Source organism: Anas platyrhynchos, chromosome 19 (genome assembly GCF_047663525.1).
Source record: "Anas platyrhynchos isolate ZD024472 breed Pekin duck chromosome 19, IASCAAS_PekinDuck_T2T, whole genome shotgun sequence".
Taxonomy (NCBI): domain Eukaryota; kingdom Metazoa; phylum Chordata; class Aves; order Anseriformes; family Anatidae; genus Anas; species Anas platyrhynchos.
The window spans coordinates 6,877,430-6,894,145 of NC_092605.1; the positions used below are offsets into that span (position 1 = coordinate 6,877,430).

The following is a 16,716-nucleotide window of genomic DNA, read 5'->3' on the forward strand; positions in this document are numbered from 1 at the left end:
ATGAACCTTCCCTAGACCACTGGGTCTGGAGAATTTCTGAGGAGTGAACAATTTCTGTCCATTACAGAGGCTCTTACAAAATCCCAGCTCAGACTCAGCTATTCCAGAAACAATTGAATAACTTCAGCATAGCAAGAAAGTATCTCAATAATCCTTCTTGATCTTGGGCCCAGAAAAGGGCTGCCAGAAGGATACCAAGAGCTCAGACGCATGGATGATAGGTGGAGAGCACACGGTTTCAGTCTCTTCTGCAACCATTGGTCTCCTCGAATGATTTCTTTTCCCTCGGCCAACCCCAAAGCCAACATACCCATCAGGTCTCCTCTGCCCTCAGGGCCAGGGTCACCACTCCTGTCCTTTCCCCTGTAGCAGCCACTCTGCTGGGTCTGGGTCATGGAGCTAAGCTGCTCTGATGGCTTCATACTTTGATGAAATGGTTTCACTCCTGTTGAGCCACAGCAGTGGGAACGAAGCTAAAGAGCTCTTGCAGGTCAATACCTGGGGCCACAGACCAGGGTCATCCATCCTTTTGGGACACATTCATCCTTTTGGGACACCAGGTAAGTGAGTGGCTCCCCCCCAGCCTGTTCCACTTGCAGAAGTCACCGCCTTCTCTAACCTCTCCTCTCTCCTCGTTCATGTCATCATCACATCATTCCCCACCATACAAACCATGTTCCTAACTTCTCCTATTTCTTGCAATGCCCACTGTTTTACCCAGAATGGTTTAGAGAGAAATGGAACAAACCACTTGGACTGGAGAGGCGAGCAGATGGAACAGGCTGCTCACAGCTTCTCCTGCTGGAGCCAAGCTCCAGTGCATGGACATGGACCAGCTGGGGAACTTGGCAGTGCTGGAAAAGAAACTGCCGTGCAGAAGGGTGGCGGCAATGCCATCACTGTGCGGGAAGGCCTTGGGAACAGCCGAAATGCTGTGAGGTGACAAGAACACCCAGACTACATCCAGGTGTTACTCTGGCCCGCGTCCCTTTGCCCTGCAGAGGCAGGTCAAAGCCCTGGTGTTTCTGCCAAACCTGGCACCTCCCCACACAGCACACCCTGGGACCATGTTCTGGAGGTGTAGGCTGGATCCGAATAACAGGATCTGAAGTCACACCAAGCAGGAATATGGCCAGGTCTGGCTGAGATGCCTCAATATGCATGATGAGGCACAGGATCAAACCACAAATGACTTCATCTACCTGCGAATGACAAGTGCCCCCCTTTCTTTTTCCACTCCAGCCCATAACCCCTGCAGCAGCAAGTCCAGGAGCTCCTTGCTGTGGCCACTTCCCAGCAAGAGGACACTTCTGTGCTGGGTTGTCATATCTGCTCTTACAAGGAGCTCACTCCCTTCTTCTCCATCTCTAGCCTGAAGCCACACAAATGAGATTTAATGACTTACCTCTGGGAGGAAAGATTCCTACCTCTGGCAGGAGACACAGGGCGTGTAAGTGCAATACTCTTTTATGAAACCTGTATGGATTTTGCTGGGATGCCTTACAAGAGAAGATGGCATTCAGTTATTTGGCATTTTTATAAGTGAACAATGGCTGCTCAGAAATCAGCTCATGCCCATCTGCAAAAGTCTGAAAAATACTGATTTTTTTATTCCGGGACACTAATATCTCATGGCTCCCATCACCTCATCCAGTAGCAGATCTGGACTCATTTTCCAGCACGTTAAGTTTAACTCTGGCCTCTTACAGCTGCAAACTGCTCAGCCCTGAAGCAGCAAGTTTAATATCCCTTTCAGAACATCATTAGCATTAACTATTTTTACTTCATATTCTTGTTATTCATGTAAGCGGATCCCCCTTCAGGCCTCGCTCCAGGCAATCCCTTGAGCATTTGCTCAAGTGCACTCGGTGCTCTCCAAACCACTGCGAAGGGCTGATCCCAACTTCCCTGTATGCACAATGCTTACTGACAATTTACTTCATTTTCTTTACTTTATTTACATTTACTGGACTCCCAGTGGACCAGTGATCATCCTTGACCATGTCCTCAGGGGTCACCAGGCACCTGACAGGCTCAGAGCCCGACCGTACCAAGTTTCTGAGGCTCCTGAGCTGGAGAAGAACCCCAGGAGCACTGGCAAGGCAGGAAGGAGCCAAGCACTGCCTTAATTAAAAGCACCCACCACGGCCAGCAGCTCAGCTCGGAGCCTGCAGTGAGGAAGAACCAGGGCAGATGCCCCTGTCACAGTGAGCAGCTGTGCAGGAGGGCGTCTTCCAGCCCTGCTCTCTCCATGCACTTCACTTGGAGGGAAAGAAACATTCTGGGAATTATTATTATTATTATAATAAAAGCAGCTTGCCAGTGTTTTTGTACCACTAGAAGTGCAAAATAGCCTTATCTGGATCTCAGGTTCACACCTAGTATTTGAACGATAGTTTGGGACCAAGCCAGATTCTTAGCTTGGAAGGATGTTACCTGGTGGCTCTGGAGTGAGGAGCCCATATGTTTTTTCCCTCTCATTAGGTTTTCCCGTTTGTTTTGCACAGGAGCAATCCTGTGACCTATACTGCTGATACAAGAAAAAAACTTCTCCCAGGAAGAGCCTCTCGCTCAGAGCAGGGCATTTCTCCTCATCTGCTGCAAACATCAGCGCTGCAATGTTCCCTTTTAGCACTCTGGCTGCAGCTCTCTATTGGGCCAACAAAAATAAGAAGTCCTAAAATGAAAACCTCCAGATGATCTTGGCAGAAACAGCACGTCCATCACAAATGGAAATCACATTTGATACTCTACAATGGCAGGAAACTCACCTGGTTTTATTTAGTCTCCACACAGCTATGCGCTCTTGGCTCTCCTCCAATGTATCTCTTTCGAGATAGTGTATGAAAAGAAGTCTATCTGCTAGTGGCTCTCCTTCCTTATCTAAAGCACCCTGCATGTTTGATTTTCACTGAGGACTTTTGCTGAATTTTTTGTTTGTCTGCTGTAAAAAGTATAAGGGCACTTGGCAATTCGTGCATTTACAGCTCTGTTCCCACAACAAGGTGCTTAAAATAAAGAAATTGGCTCAGGGTAATTGCTTGATATGAGAAAGATTATACATGCAATGAACATCTGTATCGCAGCTACGGTTGATGGCTCTGAGTGCTGTATCATGTGCCAGGAGTTCTCTGCCAAAAAAAATACTCAAAAAAATTTTCCAACCCAACATATGCTTATATAAGACTTATCCAGTATGCAAAGAAGGTCATGAAGAAAAAAAAAAAAAAAAAGAGAGAAAAAAAAAAAAAGAAAAGGAAAAAAAAAGAGAGAGAGAGAAAAAAAAAAAAAAAGGAAAAAACTGGGAGTGTTGAAATAACAGGAAATTATGCAACTGATACCTGAACCTGAGCATTGCAGATCCTATCCGGAAACTCCAATCTCTCACAAAGCTCTGGTAAAATAAAACAAGTTATCCTTCTTTTTCGAAACTGAACTTGTTGGTACAGAGTCAGGTGGAGGCTTTGCACCAACACGGTCACTGCAGGCCAGGGCAGCTGTGGAAGGGGCCAAGTTTCGCTTCAGCCCCAGCACCTCGCAGGGTGCACCTCCCTCGCCTCCCCTCAGCTGCACATTACGGGACCCCCCCCAGGGCTCCACACGTGTCTGAGAGCTGATCCGTTGCCTGCGGTTGAATTGCCTCTGCTGCTTTTAGCGTACAAGCTGCATGGATAAAAAGGGAATGGAGAAACAAGTCTGGAATAAGATCGGCTGTGAATTTTGGCCAGAAATTTAGGCTGGCCCAATGAAAGCTTGTTTCTGAGATGAATGCACGTAACATTTCCCACCTCATTATTTCCATGATTGTATCTGGTGGACAGCAAAGGAGCATCCCTCCTGCTCTTCTCTATGAAGCTGTTTTAGGAGCTCTGCAGTCCCCACTCCTCCTCTGCATGGGACTTAGTCCTGGACTCCCAAAAATTCACCTGGGAACCTGGGACAGAGCCGCAGAGCCCATGGCCCCCGGCAGCGAACAGGTGAGGGTTACGTGAGCTGCAGCTCACTTCTCAGTGCATTACGGGGAGCGCGGTCAGGGCTTGCCTGAACACAGCACCAGGAGCTCAGCCTTGCAGCTTCAGACTTGTCACGGGAGATCCCCATCCCCCCCCAAAAAAAACAAAAAATAAAAAATAAATAAAAGTTCTCAGGCTCAGATAAGCTTATCTGCCCTTCTCTTTGTGCTCAAGGAGGGCTGCTGACCAGGGCTGATCTGGTTCAAAGCTGCATTGCAGTAACGAGCCCATCCAGCCCCTGACTAACCTCTCTTGTGAACGGGCTCAGCCTGCTCAAAGGAGCCAGCCACCAAATGGTAGCTGCAGCAGGAGGGACAAGACACAAACCTATTCGTCTCGCCAATTAGTCGCATAACAAGAGGAAGGGACAGCAGAAGCAGGACCAGAAGGGTCTTCTTGCCCTGAGCAGAATGTTCATCCCTGTCTCCTGAAAGACAAAATCTGCCTGGGAAATGCTTTAAGGGGAGAGTCTTCCAGTAGCATAGTGTGAAGAAGCCTTACTGGTTTGGAGTGGAGCTGATGGGATCTTTCACAATGGCTTCAACAAGCTAGAAATTCACCATTTTCCTTCTTTAGCTTTTAGCAAGGAGTACATTTAGGGTTATGCATTAACCTGCCCTCGCCCCAGTTCCTCCTCTCCCACACTACCCGCCTAACTGTTAGGTTACCCTCTCCCGCTGGTACAGAACCGCAGCTTGCTTCCTCCTCGAGGCGTGGTTCCCTTCCCACCAGCCTTGCTGGTGGGCACATTCACAGAACCTGGAGGGAAACTACTCCATCCTTGGCTGCAGAGCCCCAAAACTGCCTGAAAAAAAAGTAATAATATTGGCTTGAACATCCCCACTGCTGCCTTCCCAGGCCTAAACCCTCAGCACCTCATAGACAGCCCCACTGCAGGATCTGGCAATGCCCTCTGGCCTGGTGGGACCTGAGCCCTGTGATCATGAAGGAGCCCTTTGTACCTCTGAAATGCCGTCAGCTTGTGAAACAAAGCCCCAACAGTCCCAAGCTCCTCAGTGCCCAAGAAAATGAGTGAGCTGAGGGGCTGGGAGAGTTCCCGAGCACGTCTTAGTGGGCAGAAGCAGTGCTATCTAATCAGATGTGGATGGAGAACAAATAAAAAACAGCTGCTTTTCACCAGCTCATCTCCCAACTGGAAAAAAAAATGCATACATATACAAGAACAAGGGAAGAGGCACTGATGAGCTGTTATCTGAATTTATTGCCAGCATCTGACCCAAAGTGGGGTCTTTTTTTTTCCCTTCTTCCTTTAATTTACAACCCAGTTTCTCATCATGTCATGACATCACCCAGGGTGATGGATTTCATAAACACACACACACATCACAATGAAAACAGGATAAACCCTAGGTCACCCTGGGCTCCGCACAGGAGCACCCCGGCAGCACTCCCCAGCCACCTTCTCTTCCAAGAAACCACTTGGCATCACCGTGACAGAGCCACCCACCTTCCAAGTTTTACTGGGCTGAAAGCTCGGGGAGGATTTTGTGCCACACCAGCCTACAGGCAGCATTGCACCCTGGTGTCCTCTTGCCCCACCCTGACTGCACTTTCCCTCCAAGGAAGCCAGACAGCTCTGCACTCTGAGATGATTTATGCTGTTTGCTTTTGGCAGCAAGATACATCAAATCCTTTAGAGACTGGGTGGAACCAGAGCTGCCTTCTCCATCACTCAGTCCAAGCCCAGGCTGGAGAAGCCAACGGCCAGCGTACACATGAGCAATGCACTCCCCCATCCAGTGTCAGCCCAAGGCCAGCAGCACCCACGCGGCCAGCTCAGGACAGAGCTCCTGGCTTCCCACACCCAACACAGGCAAACTGCTCCAAAATGTTTTGGTACTTGTTTGTATCAAGAAGATTTTGATGCTGCAGCAGCAGTCTGGGCAGGTGTCTTGTTGATCCAGAAGGAACCATTCAGGCTGCACCTCCAACAGCTTCACCAACTAGCCTGATTACTCATAAAAATCAAAATTCACAGGAACGGGAGTCAGTAAGAAATCAACTTCCCAGGTTTATGAATACAGTAATCAAAATAAAGGAAAATGGACTTGCTACTTTGGAAAAAGGATTTGAGCAGTGAATAAACTTTCTATTTTTACCAAGAAATGCTCAGCACAGATGGTGGAATGATAGGAACAAGAATGTCAGCCCCCAAGTGTATATGGGTCATTAGGAAACCCAAACAAGCAAGCCAGTATCACAGTTGTTCTCAACACTTACACTCTCTTCTTCATCTTCATAAGACAGCATTATATCACTGTATGAGGGAAGAAGCTGAGGTTAAAGCGTGGGCCCAGTGTCACAGGTGGTGGCAGGGCAAACAGGGGATTACGGCCCAGGTCCCCTGGATGCTCCAGCTCCTTCTGCTTCCCAGAACCTCGAGTGGAAACCTAGGCCATAGGTGCAACCTCATTGCAAGTCAATGTGAGCCCTTCTAAAGCTCAAAAAGGTCTTCTATGTCAAGCTTTAAGAAACCAATTTTTTGTTATTGAAAATGAATATGACTATATCAACCTTTCATAAGGTTTGTCGGGAGACCCAAGTCTCAAATCTGAAGTCCAGTGGTGTTATCTGCTCTGAAATACAATACAACTACTTATTAGCTCCTCCATTATATAAAAGTCCTTAATAAAAACAGACAAAGAAGATCTGACCAGATCACTAGGCTATTTTCTGAAAGGTCTTCCCTGGGGTTTTTAGCTTCCACTTTATTTTCTCATGCTTAGGACAGCAGACAACTTAACAGACATTGTAAATTACCTCACCATTAAAATATACTGCCATCACGACTGGAACTTCCCCCGTCTGTTAGTGCTGGGTATGAGCTCCAGTTGAACACCCGACCTCCTGGCTCCACATTCAGATGCTTAGCAAACCACTGCAGCTAAGGATGCTATGCAATGAGCCAAATCATCCTTCCTGCAACACCAGCACAGCCAATGAAGCTGGGTTAGAGGTTATTCTGCTTCAATGAATTTAGCAGCCTGTCGGAAATGCTTGTTAGATGTGATCCTTACATAAATACATGTGAGACGGGTGGAAGGACATCATGATTAGAGTCCTGTTCTCAAGGGTCAAAATACAGAAGGTAGAAAAACTGTTTATGGGTCTGCATACAAGCTGCAGAATTTCCCACCCAGCAGATGATGCACAGCTCATGTCCAGGCAGACAGTGGGCATAGAAAACAAGCCAGGGAAGGAAGGCTCCTATGACTCTTCTTGCCATAGAAAAAGCAAGCAGATTCAGCCTCTTCCACTCAGTTATTTTCTGAAACAGGATGATCTCAGGTTTTCCTCCCCTCAGAACAGTATCTAACTACACAAGTGACCCATCTCATCTCATCCTGCTAAAGAGCATACAGATAAAGTCATTCCTAGCACCTACCTTTTGTAGGATCCAGACTGAAAAATGGAGACCAGGTTAGCATCAGGAGAGCAGGAAATAGACTGACTTCTCCACACAGACCCCACCTACCTTTGCACCAGTCCATATTTCCCTCCATGTGAACATGGTTGGTCCTGGGGTTGGTCTCAGGTTGGGCCAGGTGACCCCATAGGCCTGCTTAGGGATGCAAGCCTTGACATTGCGTTCCTTCCTTCTCTACACATCCAACCCAAAAATCCACCTACCCAACCACTCAGCCCCAGACCGATGCTCCCAGAAGCTCCCCAGGCTTGCCCCAACGGCTTTAGCCCAGGAGCTCTGGGATGATCTCCTGGAGCAGAGGGAGCAGCCTCCTCCAGCCTCTTTGCTGGTTAGGATAATTCTTTCTTTGACTGATGATCAAGAAGCTATTATGTACGGAGAGGGAGCCATTTGTTCTGTAACGCTTGTGGCATTGCTTCAGTGCTTGGCAATTCTGTCTTGTTATCGCTGGTGGAGAATTTTACAGGCCACTGACAGACCTTCAAACGCAGCCATTGCTGTGTGGAAAATCCAATTTGCTTTGGAAGCCTCCTGACACAAGGCCTTGTCTTCATGGTCCTTTGGCAAACCATTTTCAGCACATGCACTAGTTCATGACCCTGTGATTTAATGGACATCATTAAATTTTTGCAGAGGAATCCATCACTTTGAAGGAACCCCTAACAAGTGTGTGACCTAAAAGTGAGACCTAATATACTGGCATCTCCACACAAAGGACTCCTTTTCTCTTAACTTTTGGCTTATCTCCATGCCACTCCCAGGTCAAGTTCAGTAGTAAGTCTCCCATGTCAATGCACCATTGATGTTATTTACTTTTCCTGGAGCAGCTCAATGCCATAAATGTAAATGTGCATTTCTTTGCAGCATCCCCTGCTGCCAAACAGATAACAAGTTTATGTAGGCATGGAAAAAAATTCCGATTTGAATAATTGTTTGCTTATAAATTAACCCACAGAACTGTGCCACATGCCGTAAAACAATCTTACATTACACGGGCTTAAACGGTAGGACTGGTATAATAAACCCTATGTTGAGTCACCAAATTCCTCGCATTCTTTGACTTCCCATTCTGTCTCAAATGTCAGATATCTCACTGGGGTAACACAAGCAGTAGCAAGGGCCGGGGCTTTGCGTGGGTTTTAATTGTAAAAGCAACATTCTCGCAGAGAACAACAAGGTTCACAACCCCGCTTCGCAGCTTGGATGGGCTGAGGAGCTCCAAAAGCTTCTTGTCTCCCCACTGGCCAGTCTGGGGTTTAGGACTCCACAGGTCTGGCTGAGGGTCTCAAAACTCTACAGCCCCCATAACCCTGGGTCACTGAGCCAAGCAGCACTTCCGCAAGTTACTGATTTTCCATTAAAAATATGTATGAGTGGGTCTGAGCACACCAGTCAGCTCAGGGCTTCTGCATCTGGGCTGCAAAACACCAAGTCACTGCAGCCACCTCATGGCTACTCCCCATTTCTGCTGTACCCATCCAAAGCAAGGGCAGAGCAAACCATCATCCAGATGTTATTCAGTTGCAGCTGGGTTTTATTTATGACTTTGGTATTTAAAGGTTACAAAAGAGGAGAATCCACAAGACCTTACCGCAGCAGCACCTTGACTATGTATGGGCCATTTGTGCTTTGTAGCTCTCTTCTGGTTGCTCCTGTCTCCAGCTGAGCACCAGTGAAGGTGCTGCATCTTCTCCATGGAGCCAGGAACAACCTGTCAGCATCACCACTTTGATATAACCCTTCTCCCAAAGACGTAAGTGATGCTCAGACCTTGTGCATCTCCTTCCACACAGATGCTCAGTGGAGACACTGCAGGAGCTCAGGAAGAGTCTGAGAGACAGAAAATATTTCAGGATGTTGTAAGAAGCTGAAGTGATCTGCAGATGGACAGGTGGTTCTGTTCTGAAGCACAGGGAAGGCAGCCACAGCAGGAGCATGCTGCAGCATACACAGTCTGAGAGGCAAAGCAGCTCTGCACCAGAGGGCCTGATTTGATTCACTTCCCACTTCCAGATAACATTGCTTGAGGCTTATAAGGCCTGTCACACTGTGAATGTGCAGCCACAGGCAAGCACTGCCTTTGTGAGCATGTGAGCACACATTTGTGTGCAGGCCTCGATTAAGAGATGCTCTCCAGGGGCAGCACAGGAGCTGGATCTCCCTTCCCTCCCCACGAAGCGTGGGGCTGGTTGGTGTCTAACTCCACACCAACCCTGGAGGTGACGCAGAGCCTTAGGTCTCAGCAGAAGATGTGAGGATTTGGTGCCTGCAAGCAAGGCAGGAAACAGACTGTCCTGGAGCAGGGCTGTGCAGCTCTGCTATCCAGCACCCATCCATCCCCACCACCCAGCAGAGGAGGGTTTGCTCCTGTGAGCATTTTCACTCCCATGATGTGGTCCTATGCCTGAAATTCTCCCAGCACTGGGGGTGAGAAGTGAGCTGGATGCTCACAGGCAGATCCCCAGTGCTGTGGGCTTCAGCCACTGTCACAGGAGCCAGGGCAAGGAGGGCAGGGACCCAGCACCCTGCAGCTACAGGAGTCAAACGTCATGTGTCTGATCACCAAGATCTGTGCTCCCTCTCTCCTGCCAGCAGGGAGACAAGGGCTGTGCTGCCACAGTATCCTCCCCAGTGTCCCACACCAATTTAATTGAGCCTGGAAAAACCACAAGTGAAGCATATGAATTTAGCATTCAAGGTCTCTTCCCAACTATGTCCAACAGAAAACATCTGTAGGGGAAAGGAACTGCTCATTTACTATCTGAAATGTCAGTGAAACCCAGGAGAAAAGGAACCAAATACAGCAGTTACCCAGGCCTCCTGTAGCCCCCTGCAATAAGCAAGTACAGCTGATATGCACTGACTCAGAGCAGCTTTCTTGTGCTGACTCCAGGCATAGAACAGAATGATCACAAAGGAAAACCACCCCAACATCCTTTTCTTTAAATTTGGGAGCCATGGCTAACTAAGCCCTTGGAGGAAAACAGCCAGCAAGAAGGGCAGGAGCTTTAAAAGTTTAATCCTTTCAGGCAAATGCAAAATACTTGTGTTTCAGCTGGAGAATGAATCAGAGATGATTCCCAGAAATCCCCCATTTAATAACAGCAAGAGCCGAGTGCAGGCAATACAGCTTTCCCTTTCCCTTTACCTGCAGCATCTATCTCCAATTTTTGATGTAGATTCAGGGCTGATCAGGGCTGCATTACCTCAAACCTGTGTAGCCTGTCCCTGTCATCAGCAGAGCCATGTGGTCAGCTGGAAACCAGAGAAAATCTGCTCAGTCATTTCTGAAAGCCAAGCAAACCATGATGGTATCAGTTTCCTCACAGTGTTTCACTGCCAGAGCACCTTGTCCCACTGCCTCAAAGTGATCAGAGACTTTAGTGAGCTGTAAGGCAGTCACTTGCTTTGTTAATGAAAACCATTGGTTTCTTTTCAGAAAAGCTATCAAAGCTGTGTGCTGTGGGGACAAGTGGGACCACATGAGGCTTGCTCAGCCCCATGATGTGCTGGCATGATGGAGATCAACCCACCCTCCACACCATGGGCTGTTTGGGGAAGCTGCTTGCAAACCCTGAGCAGATATCCCTCAAGTGCATCAACGCTTTGGTAGCAAAGGAGCAGCCTTCACCCTGTCCTGTCCTCCAGCCTCCTCCTTCGAGCTCCCCACTCCCCAGGCAGCTCCATCCCCCAGCAGGATGCTGCTATAACCACGCTGCACAGAGAGGGCAGATGCAGCCCCCAGTCAAGGCCATGGGACATCTCCTGGAGCTACCAACAGGCAAGGTCTGGAAGCCCCACGCTCTGGAAAGGCTTGGAAACCCTTTGACCCCAGGTGGTGAATTGTCCCAGCACTGTGGTCCCGAGGAGACCCAGCCACCTGGGGAAAGATTGTCCATCCCCACCTCTTCATGAGAAAAGGCTGAGTAGGAAAGGGTGGACCAAGAGCACAAGGTGAGGGAGACATGGCCAGAGCCAGCACTGGACAGCCCGGGGCACTGAACAGCAATAACATGATACTGCACACTCTAAAGCAAGTAGCTCACAGCTTTTGCAGTTTCTGAGGTAGAGCAGAGCCAGTCCCCAAGTTCAGCCTTCCCCCATCACTCCTATACACCACAATGAAAAAGCCTTTTCCAACCCAAGGACAGCAATTTCCATCAGCTCCTGATCTTCTGCACCTGCAGGACCAAGCAAGGCTCAAGACCTTGCAGTGCTCAGCCTGCAGCAAGCAGCACCACTCCCAGTGGCTTTTGCACTAAATAAACAGGATAAATAGAGAAGGGAGGCTCAGGGAGAGGAAGCAACTTGTCCCTGAGAGCTAGAAACAGACTGCAGGTCTCTCCTCCAGACCTGCCCTACTTCTGTTTGGGAGTTGTTGTCCTGGGCTGTGTCACCTCCTCCCTGCCTCTCCCCCAGTGCGGTTTCACTCTCTCCTCCCCAGCACTGAAGTATTTAAGCTGCAAGCCCAGGGTTGGTGGTCCAGTAAGAAATGCAGGCAGGGAGGGAACCCCTCCCTGGGGACCAGAGTAGGTGGCCTTTTTTAGTTCATGAGGAATTCAAGGGGGAGGAAATAAAAGGAAGAAAAAAAAATCCGTGTCCAAAGCTTTTTTCAGCAACTGCAATTGTTTCTGTTTCCTAATAAATCATGTAGGCCAGGGACAACCAATCTGCACAGCATTATTATTGTCTCAATACATTTGTTGAAAGAAAAATAACACTGCAGCTTTGCTGGAGCAGACAGGATCTGCTTTTCCAAAAGGTTTGTTGATATTAGCCCACAATCTTGTCGGGCTCCATGTATACTCTGGACTCAAAGAGCTTTGCTGCATTCCCATCTCTAAGATACGGACAGTCACCAAACCCAAATATTACCCTCAGCAGCTGAGACCTCAAAAGGTCTTTCTTTATTTTCCTGCACTCTGTTTCCCATTAACTCTTCAGCAGCATTTGTGTGCGTTAAACTTACAGGGCTGAACACAGCTCCAGGCTGAACTATCTCACATCCATCTAAACAACAGCAGCAGTTTGCAATGCGCATGATTTACTCAGAGAGATGTTGCACGGGGACACGAGCACGGCAGGTCTCCAACTCAGGGGCCATCCAGGGGCAGCCCAGGCTCCATTTTGTGCCTAAGCACCAGATTTCGTGCCATTCTGACCCAAGTCACCACTGTGCTGTTTCCCCAGCAAGCGACTCTGAGCCTGGGCAGCACTGAGGAGCTGTGGGCTCTGCTCCCCACCAGCCTGGCCCTTCACTGCTCCCCATAACCCCAAGCAGTAGCAGGGCTCTCAGGGTAATGGAGTGCCCACACCTGTCCCTGCTCCACTTACCTCTGAATGAGTGAAGCCTGTTTATTTTTTTAAAAAACATACATTTCCATCTCTCCTGGTTTCCATGAGCATTCTCCAGGATTCTCCCTTTCCCCATGGGGAGAAGGCGGATGTGACCCCATCACAAAACATGTCCACAATGCCAAGGCTCAGGTTGCCACGAGGCAGACTCCCCAGGCTCGCTCTGGTCCTTCTGAATCAGATTACCTGACCTGGGAGGGGCTGTCTTATAAGCAAAAGTGAAACCCCTGAGTTGTGCTCACCCCCATGTCCCCAAACCCAGCCTCATCTTCCAAGAGTGGCCAAGTCAACCTGAAAGTTTGGGGAAACAAGGCAAAGGTAGTCCCAAAAAGCCATGAGTAAGCTGCAGCATCCCAAGGTGTGGCTGTTCAGATCCAGGCTGATTCCAGCCTACAGACGTGGAAAGAAGGGAAAAAATTAGACAAGACAACAAGGAATGCTGCCCAACAGCTCTGCAAATCATGGCAGTCAAACATCTCTAGAGCCGGTATATAATGTCACAGCAGCTAAAATTTGTCCCCAGTATCTCCAGATGTTACATACGCTGATAACCATGCCTTTGAGAGGGGAAAAAGTTTAATTTCAGCTGCTTAGTTAAGGCTGTGTTGTTTTTGGAAGTTCAACAAGCAGAGGGGTTTTCCACCCAGCTTCACTTCTGCTGCCTCTGCAGCAGTTCCCCAAAACCAGGCTGCTTACGCAGGGGTTGCTAGCAGCATCGCCCGCTCACTCATGGGCCCGTGTCACGAAGGGGGAAGCAGAGTGCAGACGGCAGCACAAGGAGGGTATGGCAGTGGGAGGGAGAGCAATGCTGCAGAGGTGGGCACATGTGGCTGGGCTCAGCCCTTCCTCTCAAAGGGTCTTCGGAAACAGTTGAAAAGAAAATAAGAAACGTCAAGGTCTTGTTTTAGACTTGGCAACGTCTAAAGGTCTCTTAAGCACAGCCAGCACCCGTGCTAGAGTCATTTCTGGGAGCTGCCTCTGTGGTATTTACACCCTTTGCGTAAGGAGGCATCCGTGAGTCAGCAGAAGACACTTGGTGTCCTCTCCGTGCAGATGGGGATCAAATCAGACAAACCCAGCCAGCCAGGGACTTGTCTCCCTCCCTGGTGACCATGAGGTCACTGGCACTTCAGCCAGCCTGCCTGGCACAGGTCTTCCTCAGCCAAAAGCCACCCCTCGTGCCCAGCATTTGGGGCCAAGATGTCCCCGTTCCCCAGGCACTGACACAGAGCCAGGGCTGTGGCTGCCAGCAAAATGCAGCCACAGAACAAAACATTCCTAGGAGAGTTAAAGAAAAACTATTTCAGAGTAGGAGCATTTGGGGTGGATTTTGAAATCATTCTTCCGTGGGCTGATTTTTAATGGATGAGGCCTCCCTGTACTCATGGCACAGAAGCATGCAGGCTGTCTGCTCCTACTGCAGAGGAATCCAAGGGCGGGCCCAAGCCAGGGCTGTAACACCATGCTGCTGGGAGCCTGCAGGCCAGCCTGAGACGGGACCACAAATCCTGCCCGTGCCATCCCTGAGACCTGCCTGTCCCCATGTGTCACCACATCCACACACAGGCATCCCACATCTTGTGTCCCCGTCCAACACGCAGCTCCCTTGTGAAGCGCTGACACATCTCCAAGAAGCTCCAGCATCCAAAGCAGAATGAAAGATGGGTTTCTTTGTCTTGGCTGAGGCCATGCTTGTCCTCCCTAAAACCACAGTGTAAGGCAGCTTGGGATGGCTCCAGTTCAGCTGGAGTGCCCAGCCTGGGTGCCTGAGGCCCCCACCCCTCCATCCACAGACTGCTGACCTTCTTTTATTATTTTTTCCCCCTCTCCAGGCAAATAAACAGGCATAAACCAGCCTGACAGACTGGATTTGGCACAAAGGAACTGGAGAAACTGGTTGGTGATGGGGCAGCTCCCCCAGCAGCACAGCACTCACTGGGGTGGCCATGGCACTCCCATGGCCTCACCTACCCAAAAGAGACCACTGGGGACAACCCCTAGTGGTGGAGGTGGCGAGGTCAGCATCCCTCTGGCCATGGGGGCACCTGGCATATCCCATGCTCCAAGCTAAGAAATCACTCTCCTCCTGAAGCAGGTCACTGTGGGTGGCAGTCCCGAGGGGGTCCCAACTTCCCTACCCCACAGATGGAGCTCTGTAACACCACAGGGGGGCACAATGCTGCAGAAGCAGCCCAGCACATGGCACTCTGCTGCCTGCAAGGCCTGCACTGCCACAGGGCCTGGAGGTGGCACCCGAAGCGATGAGGCACAGCCTCACCCAGCACCCCACGCGCTGCCGTCACCAGGAGATGACTCCAGCAGATTAGAGGCACAAGTGGGTCCTAATTAGACACACAAGATGTTCCACACACTGCAGCTCAGAGCTTTATATGACACAGCCAAGATCTGCAAAGGGCAGAGCCAAAGCTCAGCTATCACAGGGGCAGCTAGCCCACCGTGTCCCCCCCATCATAGCCTGTCCCCATTCCCAGCAGGAGACCACCTCCAGGGTGGTTTTTAACCCACAAGCTGGTCAGCACCTCACCCAGCCTCCTCCAGAGCAGCTTTGCTCTGACATACGCATGAGTAATACCACAAAAAAACAGTCCAGCAATGCTCTGGAAGGCAGAGCCTCTGCAGCCCTGATCCATCACCATCCCACACGGGGAGGGACGGGACTTCACAGTAGAAATCAGTACTACTGCAGCACACATTTTCCCCAGTAATTAGTCCAGGCTCACCAGCTACACCATAAAACACAGACCAAAAGCAGCCCTGAACCATTTACCAAATTTCTTGGCTTGTGCCCAAAGACACCCAAGATGTGACTCTCCCAACAAGGACTAACCACTCACCCCTGCTGCAGCACTGGGGCCCCAGGAGATGCCCCCAGCCCTCAGAGAAACCAAAAAAAAAAAAAAAAAGGGGCAAAGCAGCTGAGTCAGCTCCCAGCCATGGGGAGAAAGCCCTGAGTCAGCCCTGCTGCTAGCACAAACCAACATGCTGCTCCTCTCCCCATCAGCACTCTTGGCAGCCTCACCCTTGGCACTGGGAGCACTGCATCAGCCTCTGCACTGAGAGTATGGGGGTGAGGAGCACATCCCAGGGGCTTCGCTGGCTGGAGACCCCAAACAATCAAGAAATCCAGCAGCATGCACAGGTCAGGACCAGCTGACACCATGCAGGGGCCAGGGTCATCCACACAGCTCCTAGGAAAGCCCCCAGCAGCTCATACCACCACCCCCTAGGGCAGAGCTTGGGAAGGGGGCTGTGAGCCAGGTTATATAGCACCTGTTTCCTACAGCAGCCTCAGTTGCAGTGGGCTTCAGCTGGGGAAAGGAGACAAATGAAGAGGTCCCAGCTGCCCCAGCCCTCTGCAGCAATCACTAACAGCAAGCTGAGTACTCGTTGCTGTGCTTCATGGCCCTGAACAAGCAGAGATTCAGCCATCCATCCTAGGAACTGCCACGGCTGTCTCTTCAAAGCCTCCCTACGAGCTGGGCCCCTTTGAGGCTTTGCAAATCCCCATGCATGCGAAAGCTGCTTGCCACAGCTTCCTCCAGATTATTATATTTGGAAGTTCTGCATCTCCTTCCCCGCAGGGACCAGGGAAAGTAATAAAATATGAGATGTATTTCTTTAAACTAGGTGAGGACTACCGGGAAGAAGCCTTTCTTTTGCCTTCCCCACTGCTACCCTTATATCTAGCTGGATATCTCCATGCTCCTAATCCCAGAGAGCCAAAAGGAGTGTCTGTGCAGACACTGCTGCAGAGCCACCCAGAGCCCTGCCAGCACGTCCTGGTGCCAGTGCACGCTGCGGGCTGGTGGCTCCCAGCCTGCCCAGGGCATCCACACCACCCACGCTCAGCTCCAGCACACAGCCCAGGAGGGACACAAG

General features: G+C 50.0%; 1 long non-coding RNA gene across 1 annotated transcript; it reads right to left on the reverse strand.

Annotated features, from left to right (window-relative positions):
* Nucleotides 1-8,974: 8,974 nt before the first annotated feature.
* Nucleotides 8,975-16,368, reverse strand: LOC110351457 (uncharacterized). The gene is made up of 3 exons (XR_002398938.4): nt 15,857-16,368; nt 10,610-10,748; nt 8,975-9,727 (listed from the first exon to the last, which is right to left on the reverse strand). It is a non-coding gene; the product is annotated as an uncharacterized lncRNA (long non-coding RNA).
* Nucleotides 16,369-16,716: the final 348 nt, after the last annotated feature.